This window comes from Monodon monoceros, unplaced genomic scaffold (genome assembly GCF_005190385.1).
Source record: "Monodon monoceros isolate NGI ecotype Baffin Bay Population unplaced genomic scaffold, NGI_Narwhal_1 Super_Scaffold_6, whole genome shotgun sequence".
Classification (NCBI taxonomy): domain Eukaryota; kingdom Metazoa; phylum Chordata; class Mammalia; order Artiodactyla; family Monodontidae; genus Monodon; species Monodon monoceros.
In genome coordinates, this window is record NW_021703783.1 from 15,119,224 (window position 1) to 15,135,395 (window position 16,172).

Here is a 16,172-nt window from a genome sequence, read left to right on the forward strand (position 1 = left end):
ATAAATTTCTGTCGCTGATAAGCCACCTAATTTATAGTATTTTTCTAAAGCAGCCTGAGCTAAGACAAGGTGTGGCTGGGACTCTTTGGTGTAGTTTCTTAGGAGCAGACCCCTGTAAACAAAAAAAGACAAGTTTCCTGACACTCACATATCCAGCATATTATGATGGAAGAAGGCTAGGATAACCAAAGGGGCGGGGGAGGAAGGGGGCACACAGCTGTTGCTGATCCATAGCAACTTTGAAATCAAGCTGAGCACATCAGTATTTCTGCTACAGAACAGGGAATGTTCTTTAATTTAGGCCCAGCCTTGCTCCTTGAGAGTGGTTCTCTGTGGCTCTTGGTTTTGTCTTCTGGGTTCTTTATTAACCCTGCAAGCCACACTCCCCTTTCTGTAAGAAATGGTGTGTGCCTACATCTGAGAAGCATTCTTAGCTTGATTTCTGCCTAGAGGCCTCTTTTAATTTTGAACTGACTTGACCCGTTTAGTCCAAGCTTTCAAAAAATTTTTTAAAAATTCATTTATTATTATTTATTTGGTTGTGCTGGGTCTTAGCTGTGGCACGTGGGCTCCTTAGTTGTGGCATGCAATCTCTTAGTTGTGACATGCATGTGGGATCTAATTTCCTGACCAGGAATTGAACCCAGGCCCCTTGCATTGGGAATGGGGAGTCTTAACCAATGTGCCACCAGGGAAGTCCCCAAGCTTTTAAAAACTTTGTGGACTTCCTACATAACGTGTGCTCCTACCTAATTTGTGGATCAAGTTATGATCTGCTCCTCTAGATGAAAACCACACTTATAGATCTCCTCCTACCTTATGCTGAGACACAGGGTGCTGTGGGAGCAATGCCCTTAAGATTCTTAGCAGTCCTATGGTCTGTCTGAGAGGATCTATGAGGCACCAACTTAAATATGTCTGAGGTTTAACCAAGGGTCTTAAAGCCACATTCTTAATCTGAACTTTGCCCTGAGGCTGCATTTAACTGGCATATTATTATCTCCATTTTACATATGAGACTTAGAAGTTTAAATGACTTCCAAGTATACATACTGCGAATTTCCTCCTTTCCTGAAGTTCAAAATCTAATAGGGGAACCAGAAACATATAAGACAATTAAAAACTAAGGGAGATTCTGACTCTACTACAGGTTCAAAATGCTGAAGAGTCTGAGAAAGAAAGCAGAGCAGACAGTCTTCTTGGAAAAGATGGCACTGGATTTGGGCAAAAAAGAAGGAGCGAGAGGTGTTTTAGGCAGAGAAAAGCAGAGGAAGAGGATCAGACATGAAGAGAAAGTATCTATCATTGGGCTGTAGGGCACCCTTCTGGGGTGGGTGGTGGTGGTGATGATAGTGAAGAGTAATGAGAGATATCGCTGGAAATGAAGGGCTGGGTAAATTTTGGAAGACTTGAACTAGACCTAAGAGTTTGGATTTAATTGAACAAGAATTCAGCCTTTTTCCGTATGACTTGCTCATTCTGCTTGTCTGCATGATCATTTACACGTCTTTGTATTTTAATTCTCTGGGAGATTATTGTTCTTAGAGTATTTCGATCTGAATAATGCATATGAAAACAGTTTAAAACGGAAGCAGTGTGGCATAGGAGCTGAGATCTTGGATTCTGGAATTAGGCAGACCTGGATTAAGACCAACTCTACCACCTACCATTTGTGTCTTTTGGTGCAAGTGTCTTAACTTTTCTAAGCCTCAGTCACCTCACCTTTCATGGAAATACCTACCTCAGAAGGTTGTTGTGAATATCAAATAAGAAAATATGTAAAAACCACTTAGTATAGATTAGGGCACATGGTAAATTATCATTAAATATTGTTATAAATAATTACTATTTATATTTATATAAATATAAATAATTTTATATTTATATTCCAATTCCAGAGTAACCAAGGTCTTCCTGGTTATCTGAGAAGCTGTCCTATATTTCGAGGGATTTTAAGACCTGGGGTGGGGGGTGATTGATCCTCTCCTTTGAGTCTGGTGCATTCTCTGAGTGAGGGCAACAAATGGTCTAAACATGGTCTTTGAGTTACTAAACTTGCTGGAATTACTGGATTTTGGATTATACAGAGTGTAGAAAGAAACCTCTTGATGCAAGTAGTTTGCAAGCCTAGAATATTTTGTTTTCCTCTGCTACAAGCTTTATTGTTTCCAGCTGGTCCATGGCTTGGGCAAGGACTCCAAGATGGTTAAAAAGCTGCCTGAAAAAAAAAAAAAAAAAAAAGCTGCCTAGTGGCTGCAGGGAGAGGCTCAGGCAGAAGCCCTGAGGCTGCTAGGCTTCTCAGGTTCCTGGTCATGTTTGAGGGTGAATGGTACTTGCCCAGCCCAGCTTGGGGGCCTCCAGCCTGCAGAGGGCAGTCAGGTGGGTGCTGACTTCGGGATGAGTTTCACCTGCTCATCTCTTTAAGGAAGCGGCTTCCAGGAAGTCAGACTGAGTCTGCGCGAGCACAGCGCAGGGCACGCAGATCCCAAACCGCTTGGTTCAGGTTCTTCTCCAGGGCCTTGGCGGCTTCCGTGTCGTCCAGGGTTTCACCCCACTCCTGGTGGGACAGCTTCTGCTTGTCCTGGAAGATGGCGTGTCTGACGCACTGGTTTTGCATCTTCAAGAGACACCTGGCACCCTGGCACTTCTCCTTTGCCAACTCGCAGAAGCCGTGGCCCAGGCCTTCTAGAGCCACATCTTCGCGGTGAAAGTAGAAGCCCGGAGAGAGGTAGGTGTCGGAGGCCTGCAGATGCAGGTTGAGCGGGAAGTTGACTGCGGCCTCCACCTAGGTGGACTTTTTCTGGCGAATCAGGGAGCTCGCGGTTGGTTGGCAGTAAGGAGCTAAGCACAGAAAGCGGTATTGGCTGGTCCTGGAGGCAAAGGATGGTGGGGAAGATGGTCCAGGGGGTTGCAACTGGGAAAGAGGGTGGTCAGAGGCTGGAAGAAGGGGCGTCCCGGGCTCTGTTCTGTACAAACGCCGTTGAAGCGAGACAACGGGTACGCGGGGCCGCTGGGTGCCCTGCGAGCTGAAATCACTTTTGAGAAACTTTTTCGGGACTTGACCTCACTTATAGTACAGGATGTATATCCAAATATATATATCTGAATAAGTTTATGTTCTCTCCAGTTGTAAAAGGTGTATTTAATCATTTGTTACACACTTTCAGAAACTATTTTCGGGATGACTTCTAGAATAGATTCTTGTGTAGTAAATAATCTTATACCTGCTTTGAAAACTGCTTCCACCTTCTTTTGGAGAATTAATGATGCTTCCTTAGCTCAAATATGTGGTTTTTGGTGAGGCTGACTTTCTCTGCCACAAGATGGGCCTCTCACCGTGCCTCATTTTCCAAGCACCAGAATGCTTGATCAGGGATGGGAGAAATTAGTTGGACCAATCAGAGACTTTCAGTAGCTTTTTATTTTTATTTTTTTATTTTTTTATTTTTTATTTTTTGGTGGTACGCGGGCCTCTCACTGTTGCGGCCTCTCCCGTTGCGGAGCACAGGCTCCGGACGCGCAGGCTCAGCGGCCATGGCTCACAGGCCCAGCCGCTCCGTGGCATGTGGGATCTTCCCGGACCGGGGCACGAACCCGTGTCCCCTGCATCGGCGGGCGGACCCTCAACCACTGCGCCATCAGGGAAGCCCTCCGTAGCTTTTTTTTAAAGGAGAGGGTGATGGGCGCTTTTCTCTGTGGTCTCGTAAGGATGGTGCTGGATTACCCATATACAGCCACGGAACTTCTAGAAGCAATCATCTTTATGCTCTTGATTCTCCACTTGTTACTCCAAAGCATCATGATTGCCTTAAAGAAGAGAGCAAGTAAACGGAATTTCAGGGTTTTTCTTTTTTCTTCCAATAAACAAGGTTTCGAGAGTCACAGGAGAGGACCTGAAGGAATTTGGACTCAGAGTTTCGACTGCAGCTTATACAATTAGCTAGAAACTTGAAGAATGAGATTGGCCTCATCTGTACCCTTGAGACCAGAGGAGGGCGCCTGGGCTAGGGAAGATGGGGCACTGCTTGTAGGAGATCAGAGTGGAGTGAGAGGTCCTCACTTCGTCCAGGTGAGGAGGGTCGGGTCAGGATTAGGAGGCCGATGAGTTTCACCGGGCTTCTTGAGGCAGCCAGTGGGAGCCCAGCTGATGCTTGTAGCTCATCACCCTTCTGGGGTGCATCACATGCTGTGTGTAGATTGACTTTGATAAGCTCTATTGAAGTCCAGTCTGTATGTTTCATGGGTCCAGTGCGCTTCTCTCCCTGTTTTTACCTCTTTTCTCCAACGACGTGGTAGGGAGGAATCTTAGATCCAGAAGAATGATTTGTTTTTCCCCATACAATGAGCAGTTTTCTCAACCCCATCTAATAAACAATCCATTCTTTTCCCATTACTCAATTGATATCATATGTAACACTTACATATATAAATGGGCCTGTCTCTGGCAGGCCACCATGTAAAATAAGAGGCCTCAAACTTCCTGCATTTTCCATAAAAGCTGAAGGACAGAAGGAAAGAGCTGTGGAATACCCCCACACCCTGTTAATGGCCTGAGGCGGCCGGCAGGCAGCATTGGAACTGCGAAACTCATCAGTGGCACCTCCATAGGTTTTTAACGTCTGGGGGACTGCCCAAATGGAACTTTATTAATTTGAGTGGAGAACGTTGGAGAATTTGGCAAAGCAGGGCTATATCCACACTACTTAGTTGAAAAAGAATAACAAGCTGGGGAAAAATGGGAACAGAGCAGGTGGGTTACATAGAAATTTCTGGAATGTTCTGAGAACGTTTTGGGTTAAGAACAATTTTGCGAACTTGCTGGAGAAGCTGATGACTGTTTCTCTAAGAAAATGTATTCCAGTTTTCAACTCAGGATGTCTGGAACACATCACCCATTATCACAACTCCAGAAGGATTCACAGGAATTTCACTTTTTCTTTACTCTGATCTCAGAGATGGGAATTACACCCTCTGTAAGCTGAGCCTCCGCAGATAGAAGCAGGAACAAGCTTGCCCAAAATGCACGTGGTGGGTGGGAATGTTGACTTTTATCTCTGTGGAGAAAAGGAATTTTACAGAAATGAGAGAAAGGTCTCTGGTGCCAGGGTCCTAGACATACATATCTTTATGAAAAGTAAAAAGTGGGAACAGAGTCCAGGGCTTAGTGGGAAAGCAGGCCCGAGTTCCCCCTTTCTGCATGTGAGCTCTTGACTTCTTCATGTGCTGGTTGGTTTGCAAGTGGCTGAAACTATCTCTGAAGCCTGGACGCTGTTCAAAGCCCGCCTGGCATAAAATGCCATATTGATGTTGTATCTCCTTCCCTTTGTGTTCTGGGGACCAGTGGGATGGATCAGATGCCTGGGCATACATACCCTGTGAACTCGTGGACTGGGATGGGACAAACCATGGCCAGCACCTGCCAGGTTCTGTCTGTGAAGCTAGGGAACATTGTTCCTCCCTGACTTAATTGGTTAGAACAGGAGACAAAGATGGGATTTGATCAGTCTTGAACAGATTTGGTTCAGAAAAATCTTAAAAATATACTGAAAGTGGCTAATATTTTCTTTTGATCTGTTGCCTAAATGCAATAATTTTGTGATAGAAAAATTATCTAAGCACATAGAAATGGAAGTATTAGGTGTTAGAGAAAAACAGATGGGTAAGCTCTCTCTGGCCCCCTGCCACCGCACCCCACCTTTCTCTATCCCCATTTCCTCCTTTTTAAAAGTTAATTTAATAGATAAGGGACATCTTTAAGTGACTGTAAAAATAAGGTTCACGTTTAGGCCATTTTCCCAGCTGGAACGCTCTGGTTTTTTTTTTTGTGTGTGTGGTATGCGGGCCTCTCACTGTTGTGGCCTCTCCCGTTGCGGAGCACAGGTTCCGGACGCGCAGGCTCAGTGGCCATGGCTCACGGGCCCAGCCGCTCCGCGGCATGTGGGATCCTCCCGGACCGGGGCACAAACCTGTGTCCCCTGCATCGGCAGGCGGACTCTCAAACACTGCGCCACCGGGGAAGCCCTGGAACGCTCTGTTTAAAACACTCTGTTTTCATGGCCTGAACTGTTTATTTTACATTCAGAGATATGGGCACATGGGAACCATTTGCAGAAAATATCTTTGTTTGCTTCTACGATTGATATAATACAGAAGCAAAGGGTAGAGTTTTGACAAGCTGCCTTTCCAAAGCCAGATGTACTCTCTTTCCTTTTACTACTATTGGCAAGTACATTTATAAGAAAAATAAATGGAAGTTATGGAAAGTAACAAAGATAAATCCATTCTGTCTTTCAAAGTGTATGTCACACCCAAGATTTACAGAGAGGAGAAAGTTCTCAGGGATCATTTGGGGTCAAATTCTGGTGGCAATGCTCAGGACCATTTCACCTACTTGCGCTGAAAAATTAATAATCGGTGATAAGTGTTGTGCCTTGGTTTCGACTCTCAGCATATCTATTACCAATGGTTGATTGCAGAAGCCTTCAGATTTATCTCTCCACGTTTGATTTCAATTTCTCCTTCCCCTAATCAGTCCATCCTATACTCTTCCACCAGAGCGAGCTTTAAAACTACAGATCTGACAGTGGCTCCTCCCTGCCTTAAATTTCATAATGGTGGTTCTTTATTGCTTCTAGAAGAGGTAAAAACGTGTGGTCTGTTGGCTGAAACCAGCTTTCGATCATATATAATAATTTTTTTTACCACATACTATGAGCCTGAAAAAACATGTAATAGTTGCCAACATTTAAAAATCGGAGAATTTGACAGAAAACTCTGGATACTCTGCTGCTGTTAAAGTGGAAGGCCTGGCAAAGCCTTACGTGTTGTATAAAAATAATTGAACTCCATTCGGAAGGGCCCAGTTTCCCACACTTCCTTTTTTTCTCATTTACATGATCTCATTTTGCTCATTTGCACAATCCGTTTGGCGTTTACAGGAGTTTAAATTGTCACCTCCTGGGCCATGGGCTCAAGTCCAGCGCCTTAGCCTCACACGTAAAGACCATCTGACTCTTACTTTTTAAGGCTCATTTCTCACATTTATTTTCTCTTCTTGAGCTTTATACTCCAAAAATACAGGTTTCCTCTAAGCCATTGTGTGATGTTACCATTTCCCAGGCCTTTCCATCCATCTGAAATGCCTGCCCTGCTTACCAAATTTATTTTTTCCTTGCTTTTCTGATTTCCTTAGAGTGAACCATGCGTTCCTGGTGGTTTTTTTTTTTTTTTTTGGAGCATCTGAACATACTTCCATTAATGATTACAGTACTCTGTATTTTACTTATTAAGTTCCGGAGAAACTTTCTCTTATGAGAGGCAGGTATAAAATTCCTTGTGGGGAGATGCAAGGCTTTGCAGAGGAGGAGCTTCGACACGCTTGCTCAGGACCTGCAGCTGAGCCCACTGAGCTCAGAGGACCAGCTGAGTCTCTGTTCAGGTTCCTCTTAGGGAAGAGGAACGGGCGTCTGTGCAGTGTGGCTGGAGGGTAAAGTTGAGAAGAGAGAGGAGGCTTGAAAGGAGGGGCGAAATTTCAAATGGAAGATTTTTCGAGTCAAAACTGTCAGAAGAACTGAATGGAGAATTAACTGAAAGGAATGAGAAGAGGTTGGCCCTGGAGGATGCACTGGGGTGGAGAGCGGGGACAGGGGTTGGTTCATGGGGTAGGCCAGTTGCTTCTCACCATAAGCCTTCTGGCGTCTTTGATTTTTCAAAATCAAATTACTTTGATAAATGACTTAAATTATAATTAGGAAAACAAATGTAACAATTGATAGTCTGTGCTGTGATCCTCTTCCATGGTCCCAGACATCACCATAAAGAATTTTTTAAAAATCACCGAATTTGGAGTGATTCTTTTTCTTTAGGAAAACCAGTGAAGAAGGTGGGTTCTAAGTACTGGCTGATGTGAGACCTGAAGTGTCAGCTTTTGAATGTCGCAGAACAGCTGGGATCTTAGCTACATTTATGTTTTTCTGCGTACAGTCTTAAGAGGATTGATCAAACTAATATGTGCAATTGATTAAAAAAAATATTGCAGAAGGCTTGAGATAAAAAGCCACAGTCCCATGCTTTCGGCCCAGGGTCAACCATTTTTAATTCATTAAACCGATTCTGTATTTAGTTCTTGGTGGGGATCTTCGTATCCCAAAATAATACGCTAAGGTCACTGCAGCAATTATATTTTCTAAAGATGATCAAGACAGTATCTCCTATTTCACATAACTTTCTTTTTTAAAATGCATTTTATTATGGAAAGAATACTTAATGAGTTCTACCCTCAAATTTTAGAGTGTACAGTGTAGTATTGTTGACCACAGGTGCAAGGCTGATGGCAGATCTCTACAGCTTATTCATCTTCCTTGTCTAAAATTTTCTGCCCGTTGATTAGTGATACCTCCTTTCCTCTGCCCCCACCCCCCAGGCCCTGGCAACCACTGTTCCACTCTTTTTAATTCCATGAATTTAACTATTTTAGGTACTTCGTTTAAGTGGAATCATGTAGTATTTGTCTTTCTGTGACTGGCATATTTCACTTAGCCTTTCCTCAAGCCACATAACTTTCTAGAAGCTTCCCATTCTCCTATCAAGAGGTAGACTTTTTGTTCCTCTTCCCCTTGAATCTTGAAGGTTCTTCCGCCCTCCCCCCAATCAAAACATTTTTATTTCTTTAGCTTCATGACTGAAGCTTTCGTCAGGATACAGGCAAGACTGTTCCACACACTGATGCCATCAACCATATCATCGTGCCAACAAGTCCTCCTCAGATAACTCAACAGGTGTGTTGCCGTTCTTACAGCTTTATAGCTGAGAAAATAAGTAGTCATGTAGTTAGTGCGTAACCAGAGCACAGTGTTCAGGCTTGACCCTGCCTCTCGCTCGCTCAGGCATCCTGGGGTCGCAGCAGGGTCTTCCTCTGGCTCCCTACCGTCGCTTCCAGATGGCAGAGCCAGACACATGGATCAAGGAGAGCCACTTGAGCTTTGGGGCAGGGGCCTCCTGGCCATCAGCAGTGTAGTTATCTTTGGAAATTTACCTGTGGCACAGCAAAAGCTGTCCTGAACTGGGATGTACTAAAGGGGACTCTGCCGGTCAGAGGGATTGAACTCCTGTCCTAAGCCTGACTGGGCCTGACCTTCCACTCACAGAAGGGGAAGGGACTTGCTGAGCCTGGCTGACCTCATAGCCTGTGCTGTCCCTCGAGCCAGTGAGTAATGACGGGCTTCCCCCATGGGGTGATGCTAACAAGGGGAGGACATGGTGCCTGATACAGTCTTACACACGTGAATGTTTGCTTGTTGATCTGCATGAAGAAGAGTAGACAGTGACTCAATAAATTACCCCAAAGTAAAGCCACAATTCAGATTAAGAAATAGAACGTCCTCAGCAACCCAGGAGCCTTCCCAGAGCTCCCTGCAGTCACTACCCCCTTTTCTCCCAAAGGTAAATACCGTCCTAATTTCTAACACCATAGTTTATTCAGTTTTATAGCCACAGAAACTCACACGTGGGAAATAATAAATGTTTACTCTAATATCATTAGATATGCCTGTTTTTGGACTTTATATAAATATGCAGTTGCACGGAATGTATGTTTGTGAGATTCATCCCTGTTGAGGCGTATAGTTGATGTTTCATTTTTCACCCCTGTTCAACTGCATGCATGTATCATGATACATACAAGTACCTTTCCTACTGTTGAAACATTTGGGGTTGTTTCTAGCTTTTGGCTATTATAAGTAATGCAGCAATGAACATTCTCTGGTATGTAATTATAGGTACGTCAGTATGCATTTCCCTGAGGTATATATAGAGTGAATTGCTAGGTTCTAGTGTATATGTAAAATTTTCATTCTTTTCCAGCTTTATTGAGATGTCATTACCATATCACATTGTATAAGTATTGCACAATGATTACCACAATTGGGTTAGTTAACATCTCCATCACCTCACATAATTATCCCTTTTTATTTTGTGGTGAGACATTTAAGTTCTACTCTTAGCAACCTTCAAGTATGTAATACAGTATTATTAACTATAGTCACCATGCTGTACATTATATCCCCAGAATTTATTCATATTATAACTGGAAGTTTGTACTCTCGGATATTTGCCCATTTCTCTTACCCCTCAGCCTCTGACAACTACTGTTCTACTCTCTGTTTCTATGAGTTCAGCTTTAAGATGTCACATAAATGAGAACATATAGTATTTTGTGTTTCTCTGTCTGACTTATTTCATTTAGCATAATGCCCTCGAGGTCCATCCATGATGTCAAAAATAGCGGGATTTCCTCCTTTGCCATGGCTGAATAATATCATTGTATATTTTCACCACATCTTCGTCATCCATTTATCTGCTGATGAACACTTAGGTTGTTTCCACATCTTAGCTATTAGGAATAATGCTGCAGTGACCATTGGAGTTCAGATATCTCTTCAAGAACTTCATTTTACTTCCTTTGGACATTTACCCAAAATGGAGTTCCTGGATTATATGGCAGTTCTATTTGTAATTTTTTGAGGAACTTGCATAAAACTCTTTGCCATCGTGGCTGTACCAATTTGCATCCCCACCAACAGTTCATAAGGGTTCTCTTTTCTCCACATGTTCATCAACACTTATTATGTCTTGTCCTTTTAATAATAGCCCTCCTAACAGTGGAGGTGATATCTCACTGTGGCTTTGATTTGCATTCCCCTGATGAGTAGTGATGTCGAGCACCTTTTCATGTGCCTGTTGGCCATTTGTAGTCTTCGTTGGGGAGTGTTTTTTGACTGCCTTCATCAACAGGGTATTGTGGAAGTGATGTTCTGTGACTTCCAAGGCCAGGCCATAAAAATGTCATGGACTTCTTCTTTGTTCATATGTGATGGAAGCACGTAGAAGCAGAAACAGAGAGAAGATGCTGCCTACAGCACTGAAGTTGGAGGAAGGGGCCTAGAGCCAAGGAATGCAAGGAATGTAGCTCTAGAAGCTACAAAAGACAAGGAAAGGATTCTCCCCTAGAGACTTGCAAGGGAGCAAAACCCTGAGGAACATTAATTTTGTCTCAGTGATACTGATTTTGGACTACTTGTCTCTAGAGCTATGAAAAGATAAAATTGTTATTTTAAGCCACCAAGTTTATGGTAACGTGTTATAGCAGCTGTAGGAGACTGATACAGATGGCAAAAAGTACATGAAAAGATGCTCAGCATCATTAATCATAAGGAATATACTGATTAAAACCACAATGCAGTATCACTACATGTCTTCCGGAATGGCTAATATGGAAAAAAATAAACTGATCAGCGTGTATTGTATAGTAATTTTAGTGAAAAATGGGGTATACAAATATATTTGTATAAACTCTAGAAGGATATCCAAGAAACTAATGAGAGTTTACTTTTGGGGTGGGAGTAGTTGGGACCTTGGTGCGGGGCGTGGGGAAAAGTGAGAGTGTTTTGATTGTATTTTTATATTATTTGATTTTTTATTCTGAACATGTGACTATATTTGATTTTTTTTTTAAGTGAATTATGCAATAGAAAATACATCTTGAGGGATGTGAGTGAGGCTTCTTGAATGGCAGGCTTCGTAGTAAAGTGTGGGGCCAGGGAGCCTGCTGTTAGACTCAGGATCCTTTTTTTTTTAATTTATTTGTTATTTTATACTTATTTTTGGCTGTGTTGGGTCTTCATTGCTGCGTGGGGATTTTCTCTAGTTGTGGAGAGCGGGGGCAGCTCTTGGTTGCGGTGCGCGGGCTTCTCATTGCAGTGGCTTCTCTTGTTGCAGAGCACGGGCTCTAGGCACGCGGGCTTCAGTAGTTGTGGTACGCGGGCTCAGTAGTTGTGGCTCGTAGGCTCCAGAGCACAGGCTCAGTAGCTGTGGCGCACGGGCTTAGTTGTTCCGCGGCATGTGGGATCTTCTCGGACCAGGGCTCAAACCTGTGTCTCCTGCATTGGCAGGTGGATTCTTAACCACTGCGCCACCAGGGAAGTCCTTAAACTCAGGATCCTTAAGTTCCGGAAGAATTTGTTGCAGGGCAACAGCATTACCACTGGCTATACTGGTTCACCCCAGATGGTGCATCCTATTTCATTGGAGATAAGTCATTTTTTATTTTCCTAGCGGCGGTGGGGACGGGGTTATCTGGAGGCTGACCCTTCTGCTCAAGGAGGTGGATGGAGAGGAAGCCAGTCTGTGCACATTCAGTGTTTGCAGTGTTCAGCCTCACTCTCTCACCCTGTAGTAGTCAGTGTTTCTGAGTTTCTAGCCCTTCTGGAACTCTGCTGGGTAGACTGTCTGCATCCTTACCCCACAGCCCTCTCTATGCGTATTCTAGGCTGCCCTACTTAGTTACTAGTCTTCTACCTTTTAACTTCCAGAAATGTTTTGAAATGCTCTTTGGATGTGTCTGTCTTCTCTCCTGTTCTCTGTTAATTGAAGTTGATACCTTTTAATTCTTTTGGTATCATTTTATTATGGTCTTGGGAGCGAGAGGAAAGCAAGATGGTCAGTCTGCCATCTTGAAGACAGTTTCTGGGCTCTCTTCCTCCCCTGACTAGTCTGTGAGCTCCTGAGAGCAGGGAGGTTTCTTATTCCTCTTTATATACACAAAGTATATTAGTCACTGTCCAGTCAGAAAAACAGAAGCCATGCTAGAGATTTCAACAGAGGGAATGTAATACAGAGAATTGTTTCCACAGATATTGGAAGGTGGAAAAAACAAAAGGGGGCACTGAACTAACGCAGAGAGAATTACAAGGAGGCTGCCACCAATCCTGGTCCTGGGGAAACAACAGGGAAGAGGCTGGGATTGTAAGAGTAGGGGAACTGCATCACTGGGCCTCTGATGAGTGGTTGTGACAGAGCTGCAGCTGGTAAATCTGAGGGCCTGAGATGAGGTTGGATATGGGTGCCAAAAGGGCTCGAGGCAGGAACCAGCTGTTGCCGCTGTGGCTAAGTGCCTCTGATAGGAACACTAAGCAAGAGGGGAGAAGGAAGGAGGAAGTTGCTCGTCTCCTTGGCTTGCTTGCCTTCCCATTGTGCGTGCGCTCTGTCTCTCTGTCTCTGTCTCTCTGTGTCTCTGTCTCTCTGTCTCTCTCTCTGTCTCTCTGTCTCTCTGTCTCTCTCTGTCTCTCTCTGTCTCTCTCTGTCTCTCTCTGTCTCTCTCTCTGTCTCTGTCTGTCTCTCAAAACTTAACAGGAAGCCAGCTGGCAAAGGAGTCGGGGAAATGTAGTTTTCAGAATATCTCCCAGCATCACATAATACAGTACAGAAGACTGGATTTGGAGTTGAGAGACAGTAGCTAAAAATGGCACAAAGAACATCTATATCTTTGTACACATACACTATGTATTTTTTGGTGTGTGTGTGTGTGTATATATATATATATATATATATATATACATACACAAGAAAGAAATGTATTTCTAGCCCAGATCTTTCTTGAGGGTTCCAGACTTGTATTTCTCACTGTTCATCAGTTATGCCTTTTGGTTATTCCATGGGGATATCAAAGGCAAACAGAAAATTAACTGGTAGGCACAAATCAATTTCTCCATATCTCACTCTACCTAAAAAAAAAAAAAAAAAGCTACATGTCAACTTTGGATTCAGTGAAAACAGAAGCAGAGGGCTGTTTCCCAAAGGAAAGATATTTACCAAAACCGAAAGAATCATGTTTTTACCAAAACTTGCTCTTCTTCGTATCTTATCTCATAAAGGACAACATTGCCCAGCCACCAAAGACTGACTTAGGAGTCATTCTCTACGACTTGTTCTCCCTCAGTCCCCATATCCCAGACCCTGAGTCTTGTCAGTTTTATTTCTTGGTGTCTCCTAACTCTGTCTTCTCTCCTATGCTGCTTCTGCTGTTGCCTCCATTGGGCCCTGATGACATTTTCAGTGGACACTGCAGTTACCCCCCAAATTGGTCTCCCAGCTGCCATCTTATCCTTCTATTCATTTTGCTGATGACCAGATTGGTTTTTAAAAAATATACAAATCTGGGACTTCCCTGACGGTCCAGTGGTTAAGAGTCCACACTTTCAATGCAGGGGGCGTGGGTTCGATCCCTGGTCAGGGAACTAAGCTCCCACATGCCACATGGTGTGGCCAAAAAATTAAAAAAAACAACAACAACAGATCTTACCAGATGAATGTCAAGGTTATATCCTTTAATGGATAAAGGTGTTGGTGGTGGGTAATGCTTTGAGACCAGTCTAAACTGGGGAGGGGAGAGCAGTGCTCAGCTAGAGTCGGTGACTGACAGAAGGTACAAGGAAAAGAGAGAGGGCTGAGCATGAACATGTTTGATTGAATTCCTGTTTCGTGCAAGGGTTAGAGGGTGGAATGGAGCAACAGAGGAAAAGATTGATCTTGAGGCTTAGAAATGGAAAAGGTGAGATAAAAGGAACATGAGATAAAGGTCAGAAAGAGAAGAGAGAAGATTCAAATTGGAATCATAACTGTTTCCACTGAGTTGGGAAGTCACAGAATTTTCACATTAATATGCAGGGAATCATTTTATAAATCACAGAAGTGTCTGTAACAATTCCCTAGAAAGATGTAGAAACAGAGACCTCAGTTGATACTGTAAAGGAGAGGGAAAAAATGTAAAAGAGGGAATGAACTTGTGGTTGCCTTTTGAAGCTCAGAAGAACAAAGTTTAAAAAAAATTTTTTTTGCAGAGTTGCTTTTTGTGTATGTGTTTGTGGGTTTAATATCAAGAGAGGCACCACCATTTTCATGTGCCTGGAATAGCAGTTTCTGGCATCTGTTAAGTAATCCTGAAACAAGAACAGTGCAGGCCTGGCTGGTGGCAGACAGTGTGGTTTATGGATTAGGTTTGTCTTCTAAATGGTTACGTCTGGTACATCCATTATTTGAAAATAAGAGAATTAAAAACAAAATAAGGAAATGTATGGAAAATTGATAGCTGATGAAATACAATGGACTCACATCTCTGTTAGAAATAGCTATGGCTCGACTTGAAAAAAGCAAAACAAAACAAGAGGCAGAATAGGGAAATGTACCTTTTCAAGCAAGGGGGGAGATGTATGGCAAAGAGACTAAATCTATTCAAAACTGTGTTGCTTTAAACATTTGAATATGGTGGATAAGAAGGTAGCTAATATAAGATAGCTATTTCATTGTAATATGGATAAAAATATTGCCGCCCTCAGAAACTTCCTTAATAATGCTTTGAGTTTAACTTGCAACGGTGACAAGTCATGGTGGGTACTTCATGAATAAAGACCACTAAAGGCTTGTGTGGATTACATACTAGAATAATTGCATTATTAAAATGTTTTGGTTGATTAAAAAAATGCTTTGAGTATAAACACATTATAAGAGATCAAAAACAAAACCAAGAAAAACAGATTTTACAGTATAAATATGTATTAGAATTAGTAAAAGAAGCCCTTTGTAGTTTAAAAACAAAATCAAAAGGAATCCCGGAACTTCAGTTTACAGAGAGGCTATAACAGTTGTACCGTATGCATGCCCACGTATGATTGGGTGGGATGTGCTTTGCACAGAAACACCTGGCCAAGGTGGCCTGTGCCTGGGTAGGGCCTGACTTAGCCTGGAGGAAGGGGAGGTCTTTTTCTAATTTGTCTTAGAAGAAAACTTCTTGTAATTCATGCCCCAGAGGGAGTACTTTTTCCTAATTCATTAAAAGTTTTGTGCAGAGTTAGCAGCACAAATGAAGACCAGGAGGAATGCTTGGATAAGTGTGATAGAATATTGGTGTGGAAATACGTAGGCCCAAGTTTAAGACCTTCTTGAATTATTAACCATGAGTGTGGCCTTGACCTCTCAATCTCAATTTCCTCATCTGTAAAATCACCTAGATTACCTCACAGTATTCCTGGGCATGAGGTGTGATAGCATATGTAAAAGTGCTTTGTAAACTGTAAAGCACCGTGCAGTCTTCATTCAGCAGATATATACTGAACAGCTATATGTGCCAGGCACTGTTAAGGTCTGTAGATACAAAGCTGAGAGAGACACAGTCCTTGCCCTCAGGGAGTTCATAGTCTGTGACGACAGATGCACCCATAGCCAGAATGCACTGATCTAGAACATAAAAACACTGTGGATTTGTAGATGATTGAGGGACCTCTTGATGTAGGATCCCTGGACCCCTAGTGCCCCTCATCGAAAGTTTACACAATCGATTA

At 43.0% G+C, this 16,172-nt stretch overlaps 1 pseudogene; it reads right to left on the reverse strand.

The window, feature by feature from the left end:
* Window positions 1-8,957, reverse strand: part of LOC114885459 — a 36,581-nt pseudogene extending 27,624 nt beyond the window's left edge.
* Window positions 8,958-16,172: the final 7,215 nt, after the last annotated feature.